The 20,544-nt window shown below is 43.6% G+C and overlaps 1 long non-coding RNA gene across 2 annotated transcripts in view; it reads left to right on the top strand.

Moving 5' to 3' along the window:
* LOC118605107 overlaps window positions 1-20,114 on the top strand; it is a 46,306-nt gene extending 26,192 nt beyond the window's left edge. Inside the window, exons 2-8 of one of the 2 annotated variants that reach the window (XR_004951916.1) lie at window positions 1,644-1,752; window positions 2,228-2,397; window positions 10,135-10,215; window positions 11,748-12,359; window positions 16,295-16,573; window positions 16,716-16,809; window positions 18,412-20,114. This is a non-coding gene — a long non-coding RNA (uncharacterized LOC118605107). Of the gene's footprint in view, window positions 1-1,643; window positions 1,753-2,227; window positions 2,398-10,134; window positions 10,216-11,747; window positions 12,360-16,294; window positions 16,810-18,411 lie in introns of both variants that reach the window. The other variant, XR_004951915.1, reaches the window with a different exon arrangement.
* The last annotated feature ends 430 nt before the right edge of the window (window positions 20,115-20,544 follow it).

The raw sequence follows: 20,544 nt of genomic DNA, 5'->3' as shown, positions 1-20,544 counted from the left end.
GAAAACACGAAGTCCCTACAAAGGACCTACGTGACAGGTCCCATTCCGCCTCCAAACCTGTGGTCTCACCTCTGAGTCACTCTGAGGCATGACAGCTGTTTGCTGGGAATGCTCTTTCTCCAGATACTATATGAATTGCTCCCATTTCCTCCTTCAGGTCTTTGCTCGAATGACCCCTTTTCAGTGACAACTTCTCTATTTACTTTACTTTATTTAAAATTGGCCTTCCCCCAAATATACACACAATCTATTTCCTGCATTGTTTTCTCCATATACCATATACTGTCCTCTAATATAATATGTAATTTACTTATTTTGTGTTCTGTCTGTTCCCCTCAACTAAGATAGGATGCAGGTTTCTTAAAAGCAGAGATTTTGTCTGTTAACTGCTATATTCCAGAGCTTAGACCAGTGCTGGAAATATTGCTGAGTGACTTCTGTTGAATGAGTAAGTAGGTGAGTCTCAGTAGGCGTTACCCAGAGAGTGGCAGAAATAACATCGCAGCTGTACAGTCACCTTCTAAACGGGCTGGCGTGCTGCCCGGATTAGTATTAGGAACAGTAGCTGTAACCTCGTTATAATGTTTGTATTCTACTTGCCTGATGAGCAGAGTACGGGGGTGTGCGCGGTCCCGAAGACTTGGGTGTGGGTTCTACCTCTGGCACCTGCGAGCACTTTGAATAAGTTCCTAAGTTATCTTGTGCTTCATTTTTTTTTCTCATCTGCAAAATGAAGGTAATATTACTACTTGAGAGGGTGATTCAGTAACTTAGTACACACAAAGTGCTTAGAACGGCGCCAGCTAAATGTCACTAATAACAGCGGTAATGAGGATCAAGGTAAGTCACGTTTCTGTTCGTTAGGAGAGACCAAAGATGTTGGTCAGAGGGCAAAAACTTTCCGTTATAAGATAAATGAGTTCTGGGATCTAACGTCATATGTCAATTATATCTCAATAATGCTTGGGGAAAAGAGAGAGCTCAAAAAGACACTATGGAAGATTCTGAAAACCCCTCCATTTCCAAATAGAGCAACTTAAAACGTACACTGTTGCTTATGAAATACATCTTGGTGACATATGGAGACAGCATCTATATCATAAAATGACCTGACTATAGTCATATTTATACCACCTGACACTGAGCACTTACACGGTACTAAGCACTTTGTAAGTATTGGCTCACTCAATCCTCACAGTAAACCTATGGTGTATCTTATTATGCTTATTTTAAAAGATGTGCAAACTGAGGATAGAAATTAACTTGCCAAATCATCATAATAATTTTAAGTGGTGAAAGCAGAATACACACCCGATGAGTCTGCATAGCGACTGTAATAGAAGAAAAATCTTTAATTGAATAAAGAACTGCGTGCAATTTACTACCTAGAGACTTTAGGTTACTGGTACCAACCAGAACAGGTCACAAATGCAAAGCATCATCTGTAGGCACTCTGACCTATCCCCTAAACTTTTCACGGGCAGTAGCTCTCAGTGTGCGCTTGTGATACTGATGTTGTCAAACAATTGTGAGATGGGCTCTTGCATAAAGTACTGAAATTTCAAAGTGATTTATACATTAGCATGGATGCAAGGTTATCGCTGAAATCATGCCCCTCTTACTACGATATCCTTTCTAAACAGGAAGAGAAAGGAACGGAGTTAGAGCTGGGACACTGAGACTCACCCTTACGGCACAGTACCCGTGCCACAGCCACCCTAAGTGGGGAATGATGACTGCAGCACTTACAAGGTATGATCCTGTAGTTCTATCAATTCTTGAGGCTTCGTCAAGACCTGGGGTACGCACGTGACTCTATCATTCACTGGAACAGCGTGTGCTGTATGATAACAGTGGAGGAGGCAACCTGGGCCAGGTGGTGAGACGTAATAAGTGTAAGCGATCGCCTGCCTGATGCTGCCCTCTGCACCTCAGAAGTTTGATCTGACATTGAGAAGATACAAAAAGAAGTGCTGATTATAAGGCTAGTTCAGAGAAAGGAGAGCTCACAGCTGGGGTGATGGTCAGTAAAGATATTATCATCGAGCCTAGTGCTGAATCCAGACACAGAAATAAAAGGGCGGCCCGGGAGTCTTGGGAACCCATTCCTCCTCCAGACTCTAACACCCCCGTGACTCTGTGTACCAGTGTCACTGACCCCAGCTCTGCCTACATCTCCCTCAGATCCTGCCCCCACCTAACTATGTCCTCTGGGTTTCTCCCACAGACTCCCCAAACCTTCAGTGTCTTCAAGAAATGCTGAAATCCAGTCAAGAGGACAGAGAAGGCAGATACTGTGCTCACCTCCTCCTAAGACCACATCGATAGGACAACTAAAGGACCAGCATTGACAACCAGCTGAACAGAAGTCCTTTGAGGATCTAAAGAAGCCACATGGTAGGAGAGGCAGACAGGGCAGGTCCCACACCCATGGTGTGGTGATTAAGACTCAGGAGGGATACCTCAGCTGTGGACATCCCCACTGAGGAGTGAGGGGTCCTGGCTTCTCAGCCTGGGGCGCCAGTGATGGGACGAGGAGTCCCCCTGACGGCTGGCTGCTGGAGATGCGGGCGTTCGCTCGACGGGGCTGTGCACAGACTCACTCTCTCTGGGCTGCAGCGCAGGGCAGCAACTTGAAAGCTGCCAGAGACACAGGGAGAGGAGATAAACTGCGCAGCTTCAGGGCGAGGACTGAAGGGGCAGCTCTCTCCTGGGAAAGAAGTGCTGGCAGGTGCCACTGTTCCCTTGTTAAGTGTCCCTGCCATCTGCAGGCACCAAGTCTGAGCTCTCTGTGAACCTGGCTGACGCTGTTTACCCAACCTCTTCCAGTGGCTTTCCCACACAAGCAGACTACCTCAGCTCCTGCTGCGGACTTTCCTAAAATCTCTCAAAGGTCCACAGACCCCAAACGAGCAGCGGCTGCCCTCAGTGTGTCCTGTACCTCTTGCTAAGCAGCCCCATGCAGCGACTGATCTCACCTTGCATTATAACTCCCATTAGGTGGTCCCGAGCCGAGCATAAGCTGAGACAAGTGTCAGCCTGGAACATAGCCTCGACTAAGCAGCTACAAGCCCTGCAGAAGTGGTGGCTGGCCTAGGTTCACAGCACAGCCTCTCCCAAGCATCAAGGCCAACACAAGCAGCAACCAACTGCAGCTTACTTTCTGCTACCGCAAGGAGGCCCTGAGCTGGGCACTGGAGTCCCTCCTGAAAGGCTGCAGACCATGCCGGAGTACCACCTACCTCCATGAACAATGCACCAAAGAGGAGACTCTCTGTGGAATCAGCCCCCACATAACAGCTTGTCCACTGTAGACACAACCAGCTAGCCTGAGGGTCAGTCCCACCTGCTGACATGGCAATCAAGACTCAACTACAACAGGAGGGACACCACTGGAGCACCCAACTGGGATGAACAGGGAGACTGTGCCCCTGGGCCCCACAGGGTACCGACTACATAAAGCCAGTCTTCCAAGACTGGGGATGGAGCAGCTCTACCTAATACATAGAAACGAACGCAAGGAGGCAGCCAAAATGGGGAGACAAAGATGTCCCAAATGAGAGCACGGGACAAAACTCCAGGAAAAAACACTAAGCAGAATGGAGACAAGCAATCTACCAGATGCAGAGTTCAAAACACTGGTCATAAGGATGCTCAATAAGCTTAAGGGAAGACTAGATGATGAACTCAGAAATGAAGACTACACTAGAGGGAAGCAACAGTAGGTTAGATGAAGCACAGAATCAGCGATTTAAAAGAAAAAAATAAGGTGGCCTAAAACACTAATTTGAAAAGACACAGCCAACTCGCACTCCTATGTTCACTGTATTATTTACAATACCAAGATATGGAAGCAACCTGATTACCCATCAATAGATGAAGTGGTACATTATATACAATGGAATATTACTCAGCCATAAAAAGAAGGAAATCTTGCCATTTGTGACAACATGGATGGACCCAGCAGGCATTATGCTAAGTTAGGCAGAGAAAGACAAATATCATATGAATTCATTTGTATGGCATCTTAAAAACAAACAAAACAGAAACAAACTTGTAGATACAGAGGACAAACTGATGGCTGCCAGATGGAGGAAGGTTGGGGGTCTGGGTGAGAAGGGGTTAAGAAGAACAACTTGCCAGTTACAAAAAGTCATAAGGATGTAAAGTACAGCATAGGGAATATAGTCAGTAATATTGTATTAACTGTGTGTGGTGGCAGATGGGTGCTAGACTTCTTGGGGTGGTCACTTTGCAAGTTATGTTATATTACTTACTGTTTTAATCACTATGTTGTACATCAGAAATGAATATTGTATGTCAACTCTAACTGATAAAAGAGAGAACTGTTCATCACCTTCTTACTCCAGTAGGAGCCTGGATCGCTCCCGAGGATGCTGCTCCCTCCGAAGGCTTCTCCCCACACCAGACCTCCTCCCAGAAGCCTGAGGTCACGAAAGTGTCCTCCCTGCTCTTTATTGCTACTTCCGGATTTCCTGTTTCTTCTACCTAAACCCCCTACCTGAATTTTACATTATTGTGCTCAAATACATGGTATTTCCTCCTTAATTCATTTGTCAGACGAGTCTGTTCACTCTCTTTCCCTGTTTAACCTTTCTTCTGGATTAATTTTTAGCAAAGTAAAAATTCACCGGAGGGGATTTTGCAGCCCCTTGGCCTTTTAGTTCCCCAACGTCTTTTTCTCTTCCTCATTCCCTAGATCACACGAGCAACAATAACCGCACTCCTCCATAATCTTATTTTCGAACATTTCCTTTGCAAACGGCCACCTCCTGTATCATGCTGTCGATCCCATAGTGATTAGAGTTCCAGCCCTTAGTGACGGCGATTCCATCATCATCGTGCTCACACAATGAAAGAAGGACATCCGTGAAAATGGCAGAGTAAGGATGTCTGAAAGTCCTCTCCTCCACAAAAGCAACAAAACACTGGCATAAATGGTCAGAATCGACTTTTTCAGACCTCTGAAAATTAAAGTCTTATAGAAACTCTAGAAATGTTCATATAAGAACGGTGAGCATTATGGCATTTGAACTTGTCCTGTTTGCATACTGTCCCCAGTACGACATCAGCCTTGAAAGCCAACAGCCTGCCATCTTGGTGATAACCAGTAGCCCAGCAACCACTAGAGGGAGGAGAATGACACTGGAACTCTTTCAAAATCCCATTATTAGAGAATTTGCCATTATTTGACCTGCTTGGTGATTTCCTGGAGGACCTTACTTAGCAAGGCTATCTTTATTTGACATAAATGGAGCTCTAAGTTTGAGGCAGTGGATAAGAGTTGGGGGAAATGATAGGCTAACCAAAACACTTAAAAGAAAATCTGGGGAATGAGATGTCCAAAGGGGACTTTAAAGGTACTGACATATTCTACAGAATCTAGACAGTCATGCATCTGCCCATAGGGCTGTGTGCATGCTGAGGGCTACATGAATCCTCAAGAAGCACCAAAGAAGGCTGTAAGCTCTCACCTCTGTCCACCTTTGAGTTTTAGCAGGAGAAGCAGAAGGCTAAGTTGAGGTTGTTAACTGCTGGCAGAGTATTAGTGTGCCCCAGCATGTACACTGAGCTCCTCAGCAACGACTGGAAGACTTACCAGTTCCAAGAATTTAAGGAAATCTCTATTCAATTATTAGCTGACAACTAATTTACCTGAGCAGAGAATTCAGTAAAGTCACTAAACAAATAAACAACAACAAACCCTGGACGCAGGGGAGAACCTGGTTTCCAGAGTTGCCACATTTGTTTTAAATGTCTCATACTTTTGTTTTTCCTTTTAAATTGGACATATAGAGATACAAAAAACTGTAGCCCATATACTATGTTGAAGAAAGAGTATTCAACAAAGAGTATCCTTGAGGAAGCCCAGACATTGGATACATTTGAAGACATAATGCTTAAAAATATATCTAAGAAGTTCAATAAACTCCAAGAAGGATAAACTCAGAAATACAAGCTCAGGCACATAACTAAACTGTCAAAAATAAAAGACAGACTCTTAAAAGCAGCAAAAGAAACCGATCATATGCAAATGATCTCCAGTAAGAATTACTGCTGATTTGATCATAGAAACCATGGAGACTAGAAGGCAGTGGCATGATATACTTCAAGTGCTAAAAGAATTGTATGTATCTAGCAAAACTATCCCCCAAAGAAAAGAAATTTAGACATCCCCAGAAAAACAACCCTTTCCTCATTCTGTCTCTTAAAGTACCACCTGGAAAAGGTAACACATGAGAGACCTTCCAAAGATCCTGATTAAGGCAGACATTCTAATGGCATTGTGCTCAGCTGATCCCAATGAGCTGCCTTGTAGATTCATAGAACATCATAACTAGAAGTGACCCTGGAAACCATCCAGCTGTCATCCCCAAAGCATATTCCAGGCTCCCCACAAGGACGCCTCGTGGACCACTGAGGGAATCAGAAGGAAAGAAAGAATAACTGGGACTCTGGCTCCTTGAACCCGCCTTCCAAACACAGCAGCTCCACCTTCTGGTGCTAGAGATAAAAGCTTCCATGTAACATTCCATTTAAAAAAAAAAAATAGCCTCTGTTACTAAAATCACTATGTTATCCAACAGCTCACACACCCTCAGTGGTGGGGGAATACCAGAAACCCATAACTTTTCAGAAATGAATAGTTTTACAGTAGGTACTAGGAATTACTCATAAACCAAAGCCACGCTTAACTATGCCAAAATCATACACCTGAAGTCGCCATCAAAAAATGACGCCTAGCATCACCGGGGGAGAGTCAAGTGGAGAAAGGGGTTTCTTCAAGGTCGTGGTAGCAGAGGGCGGGAACAGGGCCCAGTCTCCCGACCCCCTCTGCAATGTGCCTTACACTCCGCCTCAGCGCACCTAGGATTTGAGCTAGACCCAGACAAGACAGAAAGCACCATCAAAGATCACTAGCGGCGACATAAAATGATTCCACTCATCCAGGCCCCTTGCGCAGCATCCTGGTTTGTTTGTTTTTTGTTGTTTGTTTTTTACAGAAAACCTTGTGAGGGGCCACAATACAGCGAAGGAATGAAAGCAGTCGAACTGCTGTGACTACAATGTGGCCCAGAGGGTACGCTGGAGGGAGTCAGAGGCTTCCCGTCCGATTTGACCTTTCTCGTTCTTCTCTCCCCACTTTATAGTAGCCCCTGAATACCTCTGTAGAACTCGTGGCCTCTAAATGACACGGCCTAATGAAAAGGAACGTGCCAATCTGAAGACTGGCACGGCCCCTTCAGTGTGTAGGTGGGTTCGTTGTAAAATGAGCCGTCGCACTATTCCAACCCACAACACAACACCGCCCTTGAAGGCAACTCCTATTCTTAAAAACCGGAACGTTCAGAAACAGAAAACGCAGCTGAGAAGGCACTCTTTCTTATGATATACATTTGAGCCCGATAGCAGCCACTGATTTGAAAGTATCCGTGGGGTTCGGGCCAAGCTGAGGAAACTTAACTGCGCACGTAAACTAACATGGAAAGGAGCCTGCCAGCACTCTGCAGCACTTGGTCCTGACAAGGCAATGTATGTCTGTCGACCCCCCTCCCCCCCCTTCTTGCAGCAGATAATGGGCTCTGCACTTACAGCAGCACCAGGTTTGGGAATGAATTAGATCACCTGCTGAAATGTATATTACATTCTAACTCCCCAGGCATCCTTACAACATAAAAGAATTTAAATTCCATTCTCTGTTACTAACAGCATTGGCTATTGGCCATTCCTCCAGAATGAGCCCTGCTTCAGAGTTTACTACCACAAAGCTCAGAAAACGGTAAAAAGCAGTCAGCAGGCTACAATGAGGTCCCTGCTCCCTGGGTTTCCCACTGATTGCTCTCTCTCCTCTGCCCCACCTGCTCTCGACGCCAGGCTGACACCATCTCACCACTGGCCCAATCAGCCGCTCCAGAGAGATGCTCAGAAAAATCGTATTTGGAGCTGCTCAGTCTCATGAGTCAGAAAATCTGATTAGATTTCCACGCCTCCCAAACACAATACTGCATGTGGTCTGCCAAACAAACCACCGGGCACTTTTAATCAGTCATTTCATGTTGAGCTCCCGGGACCCTGGGCAGTGGCAACCCTCCAGGAAGGAGGCACAGGAGATGCTCACGGAGAAGCAGCCAAGGCTGGGCGGGTCCAGGCCCAGTGGGATGTACGGCTAAGGGCAAAGCAACAACAGTTCCAGGGTACTTCAGAGTTTACGAAGCACAGTTATGTTCATTATTTCATTTCAGGTTCTAAACAGATCTATGAGGCACCACAAAAGAAAATACTCTTCTGGCACCCATTTTCCAGTTTTTAAAAATTGTGTTCACATAGATAGCCGTTAACCCAGTTCCACGCAGTAATTGAGGAGGCTGACTCAGAGCAGGGAATTTTGTGGCATTTTCCTGCACAAGGCTAACACCCACCACCATCGCTAACAGCAGCAGCTAACACTTAACGAAGGACTATGTGCCAGGTGCTCTGCACGGTGCTTTTCCTGCATTATCGTCACAGACACCGCCCGCCCGCCCTGGGAGATGGGCACTGACATGTCCCTGATCAGCGCAGTGGAGCTCAGACAGATGATAACATGTCTTAAGTTTCCTTGTCTCCAAGCTAACCACAATTTTCAACTACGATACTAAGCTGGGCTAACCTATACAACGAAGACTTCCTTAACCTCGGGGAAATTGGCTTGACCCATGCATGTGATCTCCCATGTCTACCCCTAAACGTTGCATAATTGCGTGAGCATCTCACACACGCTCAGCAGCTCCTACAGCGAAACCACGGAAATAGGGTTATAATTCCACTTCCGTTAACCAGTCAATAAACGTTAGTCATAAGGCAGGAGTTCTTCTACATTGAATTAGAATACTGTTCTCAGCATCTCACCCCTTCTCCCCGGTCCCCACGGTCTACCTAGGTGATAATGTCACCAACTTTGAGGTAGGAGAAGGCCAAATAGGAAGAGGAAGTGAGGCAATTCAGGGTGAGGACGGGGGAAGGAAATGCACAGCTTCTAGAGCCGTCTCCGCTGGCATTTTGAGCGAGGCGGGACACTGGGGGAAGGGGCGCCTTACAATTGCGGTACTTGTACTGAGTGAGCAGGCCACGAGAACTGGCACCATCGATGTAATCCTGTTTCTTTCCATTCGAGAAAGAACAGGAAGTAATTGGGGAAATGATTGTCAATGTAACTGTTTTATAAAGAGCCATTTCTTTAAAGAGCTTAAAGTATACATCTGAAGATGAAGTTTTCCTGTATCTAGAGGTCCTTCCTTTCCTCATCACTATCTCAAGACTCCTGCCTTCTTTACAGTCCCCTGACACCCAGGAAGCCTTCCCTAACTCTCCCACCTGTGCAGGTGACCCTAGTAGCATTTATTGTCAGAACTCAACAAACGAGTATGGGTTACGTGCACTTCCATTTTCCTCTAATTACTTAGTCTTACGGTGTCAACTAAACCTCAGAATCCTGAGGACAATGATCACATTGCCATTCTTTTCCTATTGTACTTATTCCATCAATAACTTATTGAGTCCTGGACACACAGTGATAAATGAACCTTAGCAATGCCTATTAGCTGTCGTATATATGTAAAACTGTATCCCAGAGTCATACACCTCTTCTACACCCAAGCACATAGCCTATGCAGACAAATTCAAATTTGGGCTAATAACTATGATGAGGGAAGAGAATTTTCAAGTTCACTAATTTCTTTTTTAAACAGAAGACTGCTGAACATGTGTAACTTTCAATGATGTTTGTGGATCACATTTTGTTTTCTTTACTTCTCAGGAAGCTTGCCTGAGCAAATATTATGTCCTAGTCCAAATAGCTCCAATTAAAGCAGAAGCCCTTAGTCAAATAAACTGGGAAACAGGTTCAAAGTACCTATCCTTGGGTGTTAAATCCACCCAAAACAATATATTGTGGATTAATTTGTGTCTACCACTGGAGGAGAAGGATTATTGCTAAATTTAACCAGCATTTTACATTTCTCAATTTCAGGGATCATTTAATAAAATAGGACTATATATGAAATATTTATTTAAAAAAAATAGCACAGGAGAGAACATACAAAGGCTAAGTGTTAATTTGTTACTGTCATTCAGAATGAAGTCTTACTGCCACAGCATGGAAGATCTCTAAGAAAGAGCTTGGAGATGAGCCAGTCCAATCTCCTTACATAACAGGTAAGAAAATGAAGTGTGGAAGTATTAAATGACCCAGAGTTGCATGACTGCGTATTCAGGAGGTTGGTTCTGGTCTCAGTCTCATCTCCAATGAGATGTAAGCACTATTGGTAAGGCAGAATAGACTAGGAAAACTTACATAATTTTTTTACTTATATTCATTTACTGTGTTTCTTCGAGGTAAATGGGGGAATGATTAGTCTTTTTAATTTTGGAAATTCTACTGCTCAGGATATCAAAACTCTGTAGTAAGTAGTCTTAAGTGCTAAAAAGGCAAAGAAGGCCTCATTCCTATTCATCAAATGTAAATGTAATGATTTGACTGCAGTTGTCATTAACTGGCTAATAACTGCTTATGACCTCAGGATGCAGTTTCTATCCAGTTAATGCACTATATAGTAAAGCTATGATTTTATCTTGGCTGTTATGGCTCTTGGTCTCAGCTGCTTGCATTAAGGGATAAGCAGGTTCTGCTGATTATCTACATAATAGAAGATCATGTTCCAAGGGCCTTCAGAAAAACTCTCATTAAACAAAATTAGAGTTGTGCCTGAGAACAAGCCTTGCAGAATAACTTGTTGATTGCCCCAACTAACCCTCATGAATCACACTCACAGGAAATTGATCCTATGTTTTCTCAGCTGCATTTTTAAGCAATCACGAATCACCGAGGGCTGGGGAATTGTATCTGCTGACACACCTCCAACAAGATTTTTCCACACTGCTTCCACTTAGCCTTAGAGATGGCACCCACCTCTTGCAGGCACAGTTTTCAGGAATGTGCAGAGTCAATTCTAGCTGAGCTATACTCAGGATGCAGAGGCTTTTTCTGAATGGTTGGCCAGATGGGCTCAAAGGAAGAATAAAGCAATGCCTATATCCTCCATCCTCAGCATCCTTCAAGCCAACCTCCCCCTTCCCCTCTCCTCCATATTTTTCCCCTTAAGAACTGTGCAGGATTTTACTCCATGATCGAACCTGTAGTTAATGACCATACATAACGTGTCAGGACTAGGGAAGATGTGAAAGAAATTTAAGATAGGTTCCTTGTCCATTCTGACCTTGCAATTGGGTTTACAAGATGAAATAGACACAGAAACAATTTTCCTAGACTCTGACTGCTGCTTCTTACCTTCGCCATCGCTCTTGTTGAAATTACCATTACCTGTTGCCTGAGTTACTGCCGTGGCAAGCCCTAACTGGCGTTCCTTTGTCTATTTTGTTAACACATCAGTTCTTTCCAAGGAATTCATTTCTAAAAACCACCCAATGGCTTTGTAGCTCACTCAGAGTAAAAGTCAGAGTCCTCACCATGGCCTGTGTAAGGCCCTCTATGAGCGGGTCCCATTTTTTTTTTTTTTTGGTCTGACATTACATCCTGCCAACTGCCCTCTCACTCCCCTCTGATCTGAGCCCACTGCCCCTTCGCTGTTCCTCAAACACTGCAATGATCGCACGCACTGAGGCCTTCGCCCTCGCCGTCCCCTCTGCCTCCCTAGGCACGCAGATCGTGTTCTCTCCGATTCGTTTAGGTTTCTTGTCAAATGCGGACACAGCAGCGAGGACGTCCCTAACCAGCCCATCTGAAACACACCCCCTGCTTCACGTCTCTTCTCCGCATTTACGACCGCTCAGCGGATGGAGTCATCTGTCTCCCCAGATTACGTAAGCCTGACGAGAACAGGAAACCTGCTTAGTCTCCTAGCATGCCCAGGAACCTAGAACCATGCCGAGCACATAGTCGACCGCTCGTACACTGGCTGAACTGGGAAACCTCAATGCCTCGATGGCGAATGACGACGAATGCGTGGCCGAGGGAGTGAGTACAATGCTCAGGTGAGCTCCCCACTGTCTCCCTAGACTCTCGCCTTCGGAGTCATCTGTTAGGGACAGCTTCAGACTCAGCATCAGTTACATGAGGAAGACACTCGATTAGGCCATGTAAGAAGAAACCTGGAGGGCATCCGGCTTGATCCAGTCGGTGCTAAAAGATGTATCAAAGACAGAACCTCCTCCGACCTCAGTCCTCATTACCCTTCCCGTGTTGCCTTGGAGCCTCACATCTCTAAGACCACGTGACCATACGGCCAGGCTCTAAGACGACGTGACCGTACGGCCAGGCAGCATGCGTGTACTCAAGGCGGGTAAGGTGGAAGCGGTAGTAATAGTGACTCCTAACCTATTTTTCAGGAAAACAGAAGCTTTCTCTTTTTCTTAGGAGCCTTCTCATTATAACTGCCATTTAGTCATTCCTTAATGCAGGGAAATTTTCATTTTTCTAGCTTCTACGGTAAAAGTAGGCAAAGGAAAAACGGGCTGTGAATGGTTTGGGTGCGGCTAACCTCTACTGTTTGTCACTTAATGCCTTCCATGCTATGCCCCTGATTTCCCACCGCTGTACCACACACACGGTCCCTGTCCCAGCCCAGCTCCACTATCCACTATTTACGGTATTTACTATTCCCTAGACACTCCTCCCCACCGCCCTTTTCTTAGTTTATTTTTTTAAAGTAGATTTAACTTTTTTTAGAACAATTTTAGATTTACAGAAAAAAAGATAGTACAGGGAGTTCTCATATACTACCCTTCTCTCTCTCTCTCTCTCTCTCTCTGACACACACACACACACACACACACACACACACACACACCCTGTTCTCCTGTTACTAACATCCTACATTACAATGGCACATTAGTTACAACTAATGAACCAATACTGACACATTATTATTAATTAATGTCCATATGTTATTCAGATTTGTTTAGTTTTTACCTAATGTCCTTCTCCCTAGGAACCCATCCAGGATATCGCAATACATTTATTTGAAATCTTTTCCTTTTTAAACCCATAAAACTGTTTCTACTTATGTATTTGATAAATATTTACTGAATGTAAAATTAAGAAAAGACATTCTGTCTTCAAGAGCTAACAGTGTAGAAGGAAAACAAGACATGAGCATTCAAAAAAGAGTATGCCCTGGAAAGTTCCTTTGCACTCCCAGATTTAATACTCATTAATTCAGCAACTCAAAAGTTATTGCAATGGCCCGTGGAATGAAATACATCTCATATTTTCTCAGACTCCTCTTGGCTGTGACAATTTTCCCTGTGTTTCACCTATTCAAGTCTGTCCCTTCCCCCTGAAAGCCTGGGGACCTCTGACCTTTCACTACCTCTATCTACAGTTTAACCTTCTCCCAGAATGTCATATAATGAAAATTATAAAGTCAATAGTTCTTCCATATGGCTGCTTTTACTCAGCAATTTGTATGTAATGTTCCTCCTTGTCTTTTTGTGGCTTAGTAGCTCATCTCTTTTTATTGCTAAATAATATTCCGCTGTGTGAATGCACCACGCCTTGTTTACCCACTCGCCTACTGAAGGACACCTTGGTGGCTTCCACTTACTGGTGACTATGACTAAAGCTGCTTTAAACATCTAATACCTAGAACTGTGACTCTTCTTATCTGTGGAAGAAAATAACAAACTTTTTTCCAGTAACATTTTGCATCTCCACTAGTGATGAAGGAGAGTTTTACATCCTGGTCAGCGTTTTATATCACCTTTTTTGTATCTTAGCTATTTCAATAGGTATGTAGTAGTATTTCCTTGTTGATTCAATCTCTTCCCATTTTATGACCTTCCTCGCAATAGCAAAACTCCTGCCCTTACCATGTCCTATGTCCAGACCCTTCAAAGCTAATTTCAATGCCACTCACTCCATACAGCACCTCTCAAAACATCCACCTTCTCCTACCCAATGAACTCCTTCCTTTCTTAAATATCCAATACCCTGTATCGCTGGAACAAATTCCTCGACATTTCAAAGACCGTGATATCTCCAAGAATATCATCACATCACTTTCCACATAAATGTCAGAATTTTAAAATTAAAGTATTTTTTAAATACTGTAGATGTTTATAGATAGTAGCTATATAGATACCAAGGAATAGAAAGCAACAATGGTATGCTGAGGTGGGGGAAGGACAGCTTGGTTCATTTATCAGTGATGTGATTCATGCTGATGAATCACATGCCAGCCGCACCCCACAGGGAATTCAATCATCTCAGATTCTATCATGCCATGGGCCATTGCAATAACTTTTGAGTTGCTGAAATAATGAGTATGAAATCTGTGAGTGCAAAGAAACTTTCCAGGGCATACTCTTTTGTGAATTACAGCAATTTCTGCTCATGTCTTATTTTCCTTCTAGACTGTTAGCTCTGGAAGATAGAATGTCTCTTATTAATTTTACACTCAGTAAATATTTATCAAATATATAAGTAGAGACAGTTCTATAGGGCTTGAAAAGGAAAATATTACCCTTTATTACAAAAGAATTATCTGCAGTTTAATTCGTTCCTTGAGATTTCAAAGAAATCTGAGAGAGAATGACAAAACTCTAAAATAGACCAGAAATTTAGGCATTTTGTAGAGAAAACAGCCCTCGTGTTAGTATCAAAGCCCTCAGGAGGGACTCGTGTTCCCTTTGTCTTCATGAAGGCTGTGGCTATGGAGTGGGTGATGGTGCAGAAGCGATCCGCTTGCTCGTTGCCATGGCGATTTAGCCACCCTTGCTGCAGTCAGCAGGTCTCCCTGCTCTGCCCCTGCAGACTGAAACCGCCCACCTGTTCTTTCTCTGTGTTTTCTACCTGGCACATTGCCTTTTATTGAACACAAAGCAGGTTTGCAAAATTCCGTCTGTGCTCGGGACCGATCAAGTGCCAGAGCGCAGTTAAGTGTGAAAGGGAGGCCTGGGGGAAGGGAGACCGCTAACCTCAGAGGACATGGGGTCTTTATCTCTGCCACACAGCTAGGGATCCCGCTGCACCTTTCTGTGAAGGAGCAAGATGTTTGCAAGGAGACATTCGATTAGGTCACACAACAAGAAGACTGGAGAGAAAGCCTCCTCTGTCCCCAAATTGTGGCTCTGTCTTATGATCATTTCCAGAAGACAAATTCAAAGCACAGGTGACCCCACAGCCTAGAACAATGCTAAGCAGGAGGCCGGTGCCCAGTAAAGAGAGGCCGTGTGTCAGTAAAGTCGGTGTTCCTGGAGGTCCCTGGTGCTTTGCACATTTGGGACTGACCCTGTGCTGGCAGCGGAAGTGAGCAAACCTCAGGTGGAAGTCGAGGGGTAAGTCAACTGCTAGTTATCAAAGAGCTAGCATTTCCTTTTCTCAGTTAATGGTACTTTTTAGTATCTACTTCAAATAAGGCACTGGGGACAGAGCATAAATCAAGACAGGTCTGTCCTATCCCTCATAAACTAAATAGATCTTTAAACTCCAATTTGCTAAGCTTATTCCTTTGGGTTACATTATTATATTTAGAAAGCATCTATTACAATTCATGTTTCCTAGAAATAATTATTAACTCTTATCAAAAATGCAAGTAACAATCTCTAGATGTTTATCACTTTACAACTTTCAAAAAATTCGCCATCTCCTGGAACAACCCTGTGAAGTAGGTCAGGCTGGAGTTTTCAGCTCCGTTTTGCAGTTGAGGAAACTGAGGATCAGAGACAGCACCTAACATGTCTGTGCAAAAATATCAGTATTTCACGGAGCGATCTGAGAATCACTGACATTCAAATTACTAGGAGAGGTCCTTGTTGAAAATGGAATTTTTTAGGTCAACCCACGATCCGCCAGATCACAAGCTTTAGGGGTGGGCTCAGGAACTTGCATTTTTGATAATGTCAACTCTCCACTTAACAGCCCACTGCCACACACCTTGATTCACTCAGGGTTTATCTCAGGTCTTTCTGAGCTTTTTAAACTTTCTACCACATCACAGTGACCAGAGTGTGACCGGGGAGAATTGCTGCTCCCTGCTAACCTGAGGCAGGTTTGAGACCTTATGTAGCTTTCCTCCGCCCTTTCCTAGCTAAATGCTTCTGTGGAGAAGGGAACGATGCCTCTCGAATACTGATTCAACTTCCTCATCATTTCCCTTTACCCCTAAAGTTTGGCGCCTCGGAGCACAGAGCTGTGGTGGACAGCTTAGATCACCGAGAGCCTCTCGTCTTTTCACTGGTGGCGGCGTTTTGTCCCTGGTGTTTTCTATTTTGACAGCTCATCAGCAGAGCCGCTGGAAGGTGGCAGAAACCTCACTGTTCAATTAAGGCTTAAGTGTCACCAGAGCGTGCGGAGGAGAAGGAAGAGACCTGTGTGGAGGCAGCTGAAATAAATGAGCTTTAACAAGCAGATTAGCCATCCTTCAGGAGCCAGGGGCCTCCCAGGATTTCAAGCACGGTGCCCACAAGCAGTGGGATGCAGCCTCTGTTCCCAGGCCCCTGTTTTCCTGATTTACATGTGGTGAATGCTCTTCGTGAGTTATTGTGTTCTACGAAGGTAAGGAATTATCATTAATTTAACAAGTATTTACAGAGGACTCACTCTGCTATGGATTATGGCTGAACGACACAGACAAGGACCCTGTCCTAAACTAGCAGGGACTACAGATGTAAAAGGAATATTTTTTTTTTAAATACAGAATTCCATGGAGAAGTTTAAAAAGGCGCTCTGACACCACACAGCACAAGGAGCTACCATCACGAAGATGTCTTGATGGGTCTGAGAGCCACCTGGTCAGTAACCCCTGGGGCTACGTATTAGTAAAAATGCAAAATGCCTAGATCAACCGATATATACTTTGAGAACGGCCTGGTGAAGCTACATTTTTAACAAACTCCTTAGCTCCTGCTTTTGCACACTGAAATTGAGAATCTTTGGGGGAGTATGTGTGGTGAGAGCTGGGGACTGGCTGTCGAACGCCCCTGTGAAGAAATGCTGTTTGTGCAAGACAAGGCTTCAAGTAAGGGGGCTCGGGCGAGAGTTTCCCAGGTAGAAGTAACATCATATGTAAAGGTCCAAAGTGAGTGGAAGAAGGCCAACTGTCACCTGTGGCTGAAGAAGCAGCAAGATGGAGAAAGGCAGCTATAAAGCCAGGACTTTGGATGCAGGCACATGTCAGTATGGTCAAGGATATTAGATTTTTCTTAAGCCACTGAGGAACACAGTCAAATGCTCATTTAAAAAAATAAATAATAATAATAAATAAACATAGCATGCAGGTATTGGGGACTTTAAAAAGGATGTTGGGCTATGAGGAGGAGGCTATGGCAATAATTTGATGAGAAATAATGCTACCTTGGCCACAAGAATGGAGAGAAATGGATGGGTTCAAGAAGTGTTTAGGAAATAAAATCAACAGAATTTAGTGAGTCTATGGACATCGAATGTCACCATGATCGATGTTAACTCACCCTCCAATTTTGACAACAGCCATTAAGTTGACCTGCTACCACAATAATGAGAACATGGTCTTTCAAGAGACCTCCCACCAACAGTCTCCTTTGTGGCCAGGGACATGCTTTGGTCTGGATAATAAAAGGCTGACAGGGGTAAACGTCTCCAATTCAAGAGCTCGGGAGGCCTTTGGTTTGTTCCAGACTCTGCCACCAACTCTCTCTAGTTCAGTCAGGGCCTCAGGTTTTTAAATTTAAGTCTTTACATTCTGTACTTTTCTTCCATAGCACTTATCACGACTTATAGTTAAGTGAGAAATACCTCCCATTGTTCACTAAATATCCATCTCACCTGTTAGCTGTAAGTTCTGATGGCTCGGGCCCAGTAGGTCTGCTTGTTGTTACCTGCAGCTCTAGCACACATGAAAGAACTGAGGTTCCTGCCCTTCTGGGACTCACTCTTTCAAATGCAGATGGGTGAATGTGGTATTTAAGAGATAAAATATGACAGAATCCAGTGACTGTTTAGCCATGGAAAGTAAGAATGAGAAGGAAGGGAAAGTCTAGGAGGGTTGCCAAGTTTTTAGCTTGAGTACCGGGTAGATAGAGTTACCACTCGCTGAGGTAGAGAAATCTCTAGAACTACAGGTCTTAAACGTAAGACAAGTTGGAGCATCTAAGCTAGAATGCCAGACATGCGAATGGAAATATTTGGTGAGAAGTAGGCTATAGGATTTTGAGAATCTGGTAAGAGATCTAAGTCAGATGTTTTGCATGTATTTTGGAAAAGTAGCATAGACCTTTTTTCCCTTTAAATCAACAAGATGGCATATGGTTTCATAAAATCCAAATAATTGTTATTTATAGCTAAGTGGCAAACTCAGTTCTAAATGTTTCGACTTACTTAATCCTCATACCAATTCTGTGGGGTTCCCATTTCAGAGACGAGGACACTGAGGGATAGAAAGTTGGAGCGCCCTGCTCGAGTTACACAAGCAAGAAGTGGTGGAAACAAGCTTCCAAGTCCGACACTCAGGATCTACTACCGCATTCGCTCTCAAAATGACACTCTCGCCTGTTACACACTTGCTCTCATAGCGGCCGGGCCATCCCTCACCAGATCTCACATCATGACGACTGTTCATTGTCTGTCTCCTTCCAGAGCTTGTGACCGTCTTGGCCAATTGGTCTTTTATTCATTATTTTACAGATGAGGAAAGCGAGGCATGAATTAGTAAAATAAAATTGTTAGGGTTATATAGTCAGGGTGTGCGCGGACCTGTATTTGAATTTAGCTCTGTTCCCAGGACTAATAAATTTAACTGCTACCTAACCACACAAAATTTACTAGAGGGCAACAAAGGATGAGAATTGATCTGGGAAGCAGATAAAGTAAAAGCTAGTTTAAGAATTACCATTAACTTCATGATGTCAAAAAAATGTCACTTGGCCCTTTTGATCAAGCGGAAACATTCAGATTAGTTGGTCTATCAAGCTCTAGGGCTTATCATTTTTAAATAAATTATTGTAAAAGAAGAATAAAATGTTGAAACTTTAGAAGGCACCAAAACCAACTTTAAAATACCAAATTATTATTGTCATTAAACAGGCTGCTGCTCTAAATGCAACATCCTACTTGATCGTCACAATCGGTCTATGAAATAGTATTGTCAAGTTATTATCCATTGCCAAAAATGAGACAAAAGGCTCCAAATGGAGTGGCTTACACTAAGCCCCACATCACCAAATCAAGGTTTAATTAGTTTTGGCTCTCCCAGACATAGAATCTTAAACCAGTCAAACAGGAATCACCTGATCAGCATTAGTGAGGTAATCTACCCAACAGACCCCTGCTATCCCTAAAAGGAAAGTGGCCTTGAAATAACCAATCCATGTTTTGTTTTGTTTTGGGGCGGGGGGGAGGGTTGCCTAGTGTAACTTCCTTGTTCCAGCTCCCTTCTGCTTGGAAAAATCTTCCATTTTGTACAGCTCCCTGACACTTCTATCGGCCAGATTAGATGCTGCCTGATTTATGAATTGTTGAATACAGCCAATAAGAACTTTAGTTTACTTAGTAGAATTTCTTTTAATACCATCCTGCCTCCATTGTTTGACAGAGAAGGGAACTGAAAAGTTAGTTGTGGGGATACACAGCTAATAAAGGACGGTGCAAATTCAAATCCAGGTTTGCCTTATGCTCAAGCTTAAGCTCTTAAATACTATAGATTTGATTTACTGTAGAAATGATTCTGCTAAAATTTGAGTTTAATCAAGAGACAATTGGAGTAGGTCAATTTATCCTAATAAACTGTGAAAGAGCAGTGCTTTAGGTGTACATTACAATGAAAGCACATTTTTTCTTTGTCTCAGAACAGGGTTATTCACAAGTTTTCGACTGCTCCATCCAGGCTTTCCAGTCTGCTCATGATGATGCTGCAAAATAGCACAATAATTTCTACTTTGTTGACTGTACTGGGGGAAGTATAAACTTGCCCATTTCCAGTGTCATTTGGATATTAGGATGAAAACAGGTGCCAGGAAATGAGTAACGCTGTGATTGGCAGTATTTACTCAGAGCTTTCTCTTCATATGGACTCACAGCGAGGTCTTCTGTCCCCTTCCTTTGCTAGGTTTGTTTTTAATTTTGGCATTTTGGATTCTTACATTTAAAAACGCTCTTTCATATAGCCTGGATTTGAGCATATGGTTGGTAGAATCTTCAGCTGAACAATAAACGGAATGAACACATGAAAAATAAAAGCTGGCAAAGAGCAGGAAAGATGGGATGGGCATTACATGTAATGTAAGCGATGGCATAGTTCCTCTTGCCTGAAGTCTTTAATTGCCTCAGTTAATGAATAGTTGCTTTTTGGTTCCTTGGGTATTTCCTCTTTGAAAATGCAAACATCAGGGCCAAGGGAGGATCGTTCTTGGCCTAATATGAATTAGTTTATGCAGTTTACTTACTGATTTTTAGGCCAGTTCCTGAATTAGAAGAGTCTGAAAGATCACCTGATCCAATTCCTCTCAACAGATCTAAGTCACTGAGGCTGGGAGCAGGAAGTCGTTTGACCA

Source organism: Rousettus aegyptiacus, unplaced genomic scaffold, assembly GCF_014176215.1.
Source record: "Rousettus aegyptiacus isolate mRouAeg1 unplaced genomic scaffold, mRouAeg1.p scaffold_m13_p_7, whole genome shotgun sequence".
Taxonomy (NCBI): Eukaryota; Metazoa; Chordata; class Mammalia; order Chiroptera; family Pteropodidae; genus Rousettus; species Rousettus aegyptiacus.
The sequence above is the reverse complement of the archived record's forward strand: the minus strand, read 5'-3'. Positions and strand labels throughout refer to the sequence as shown.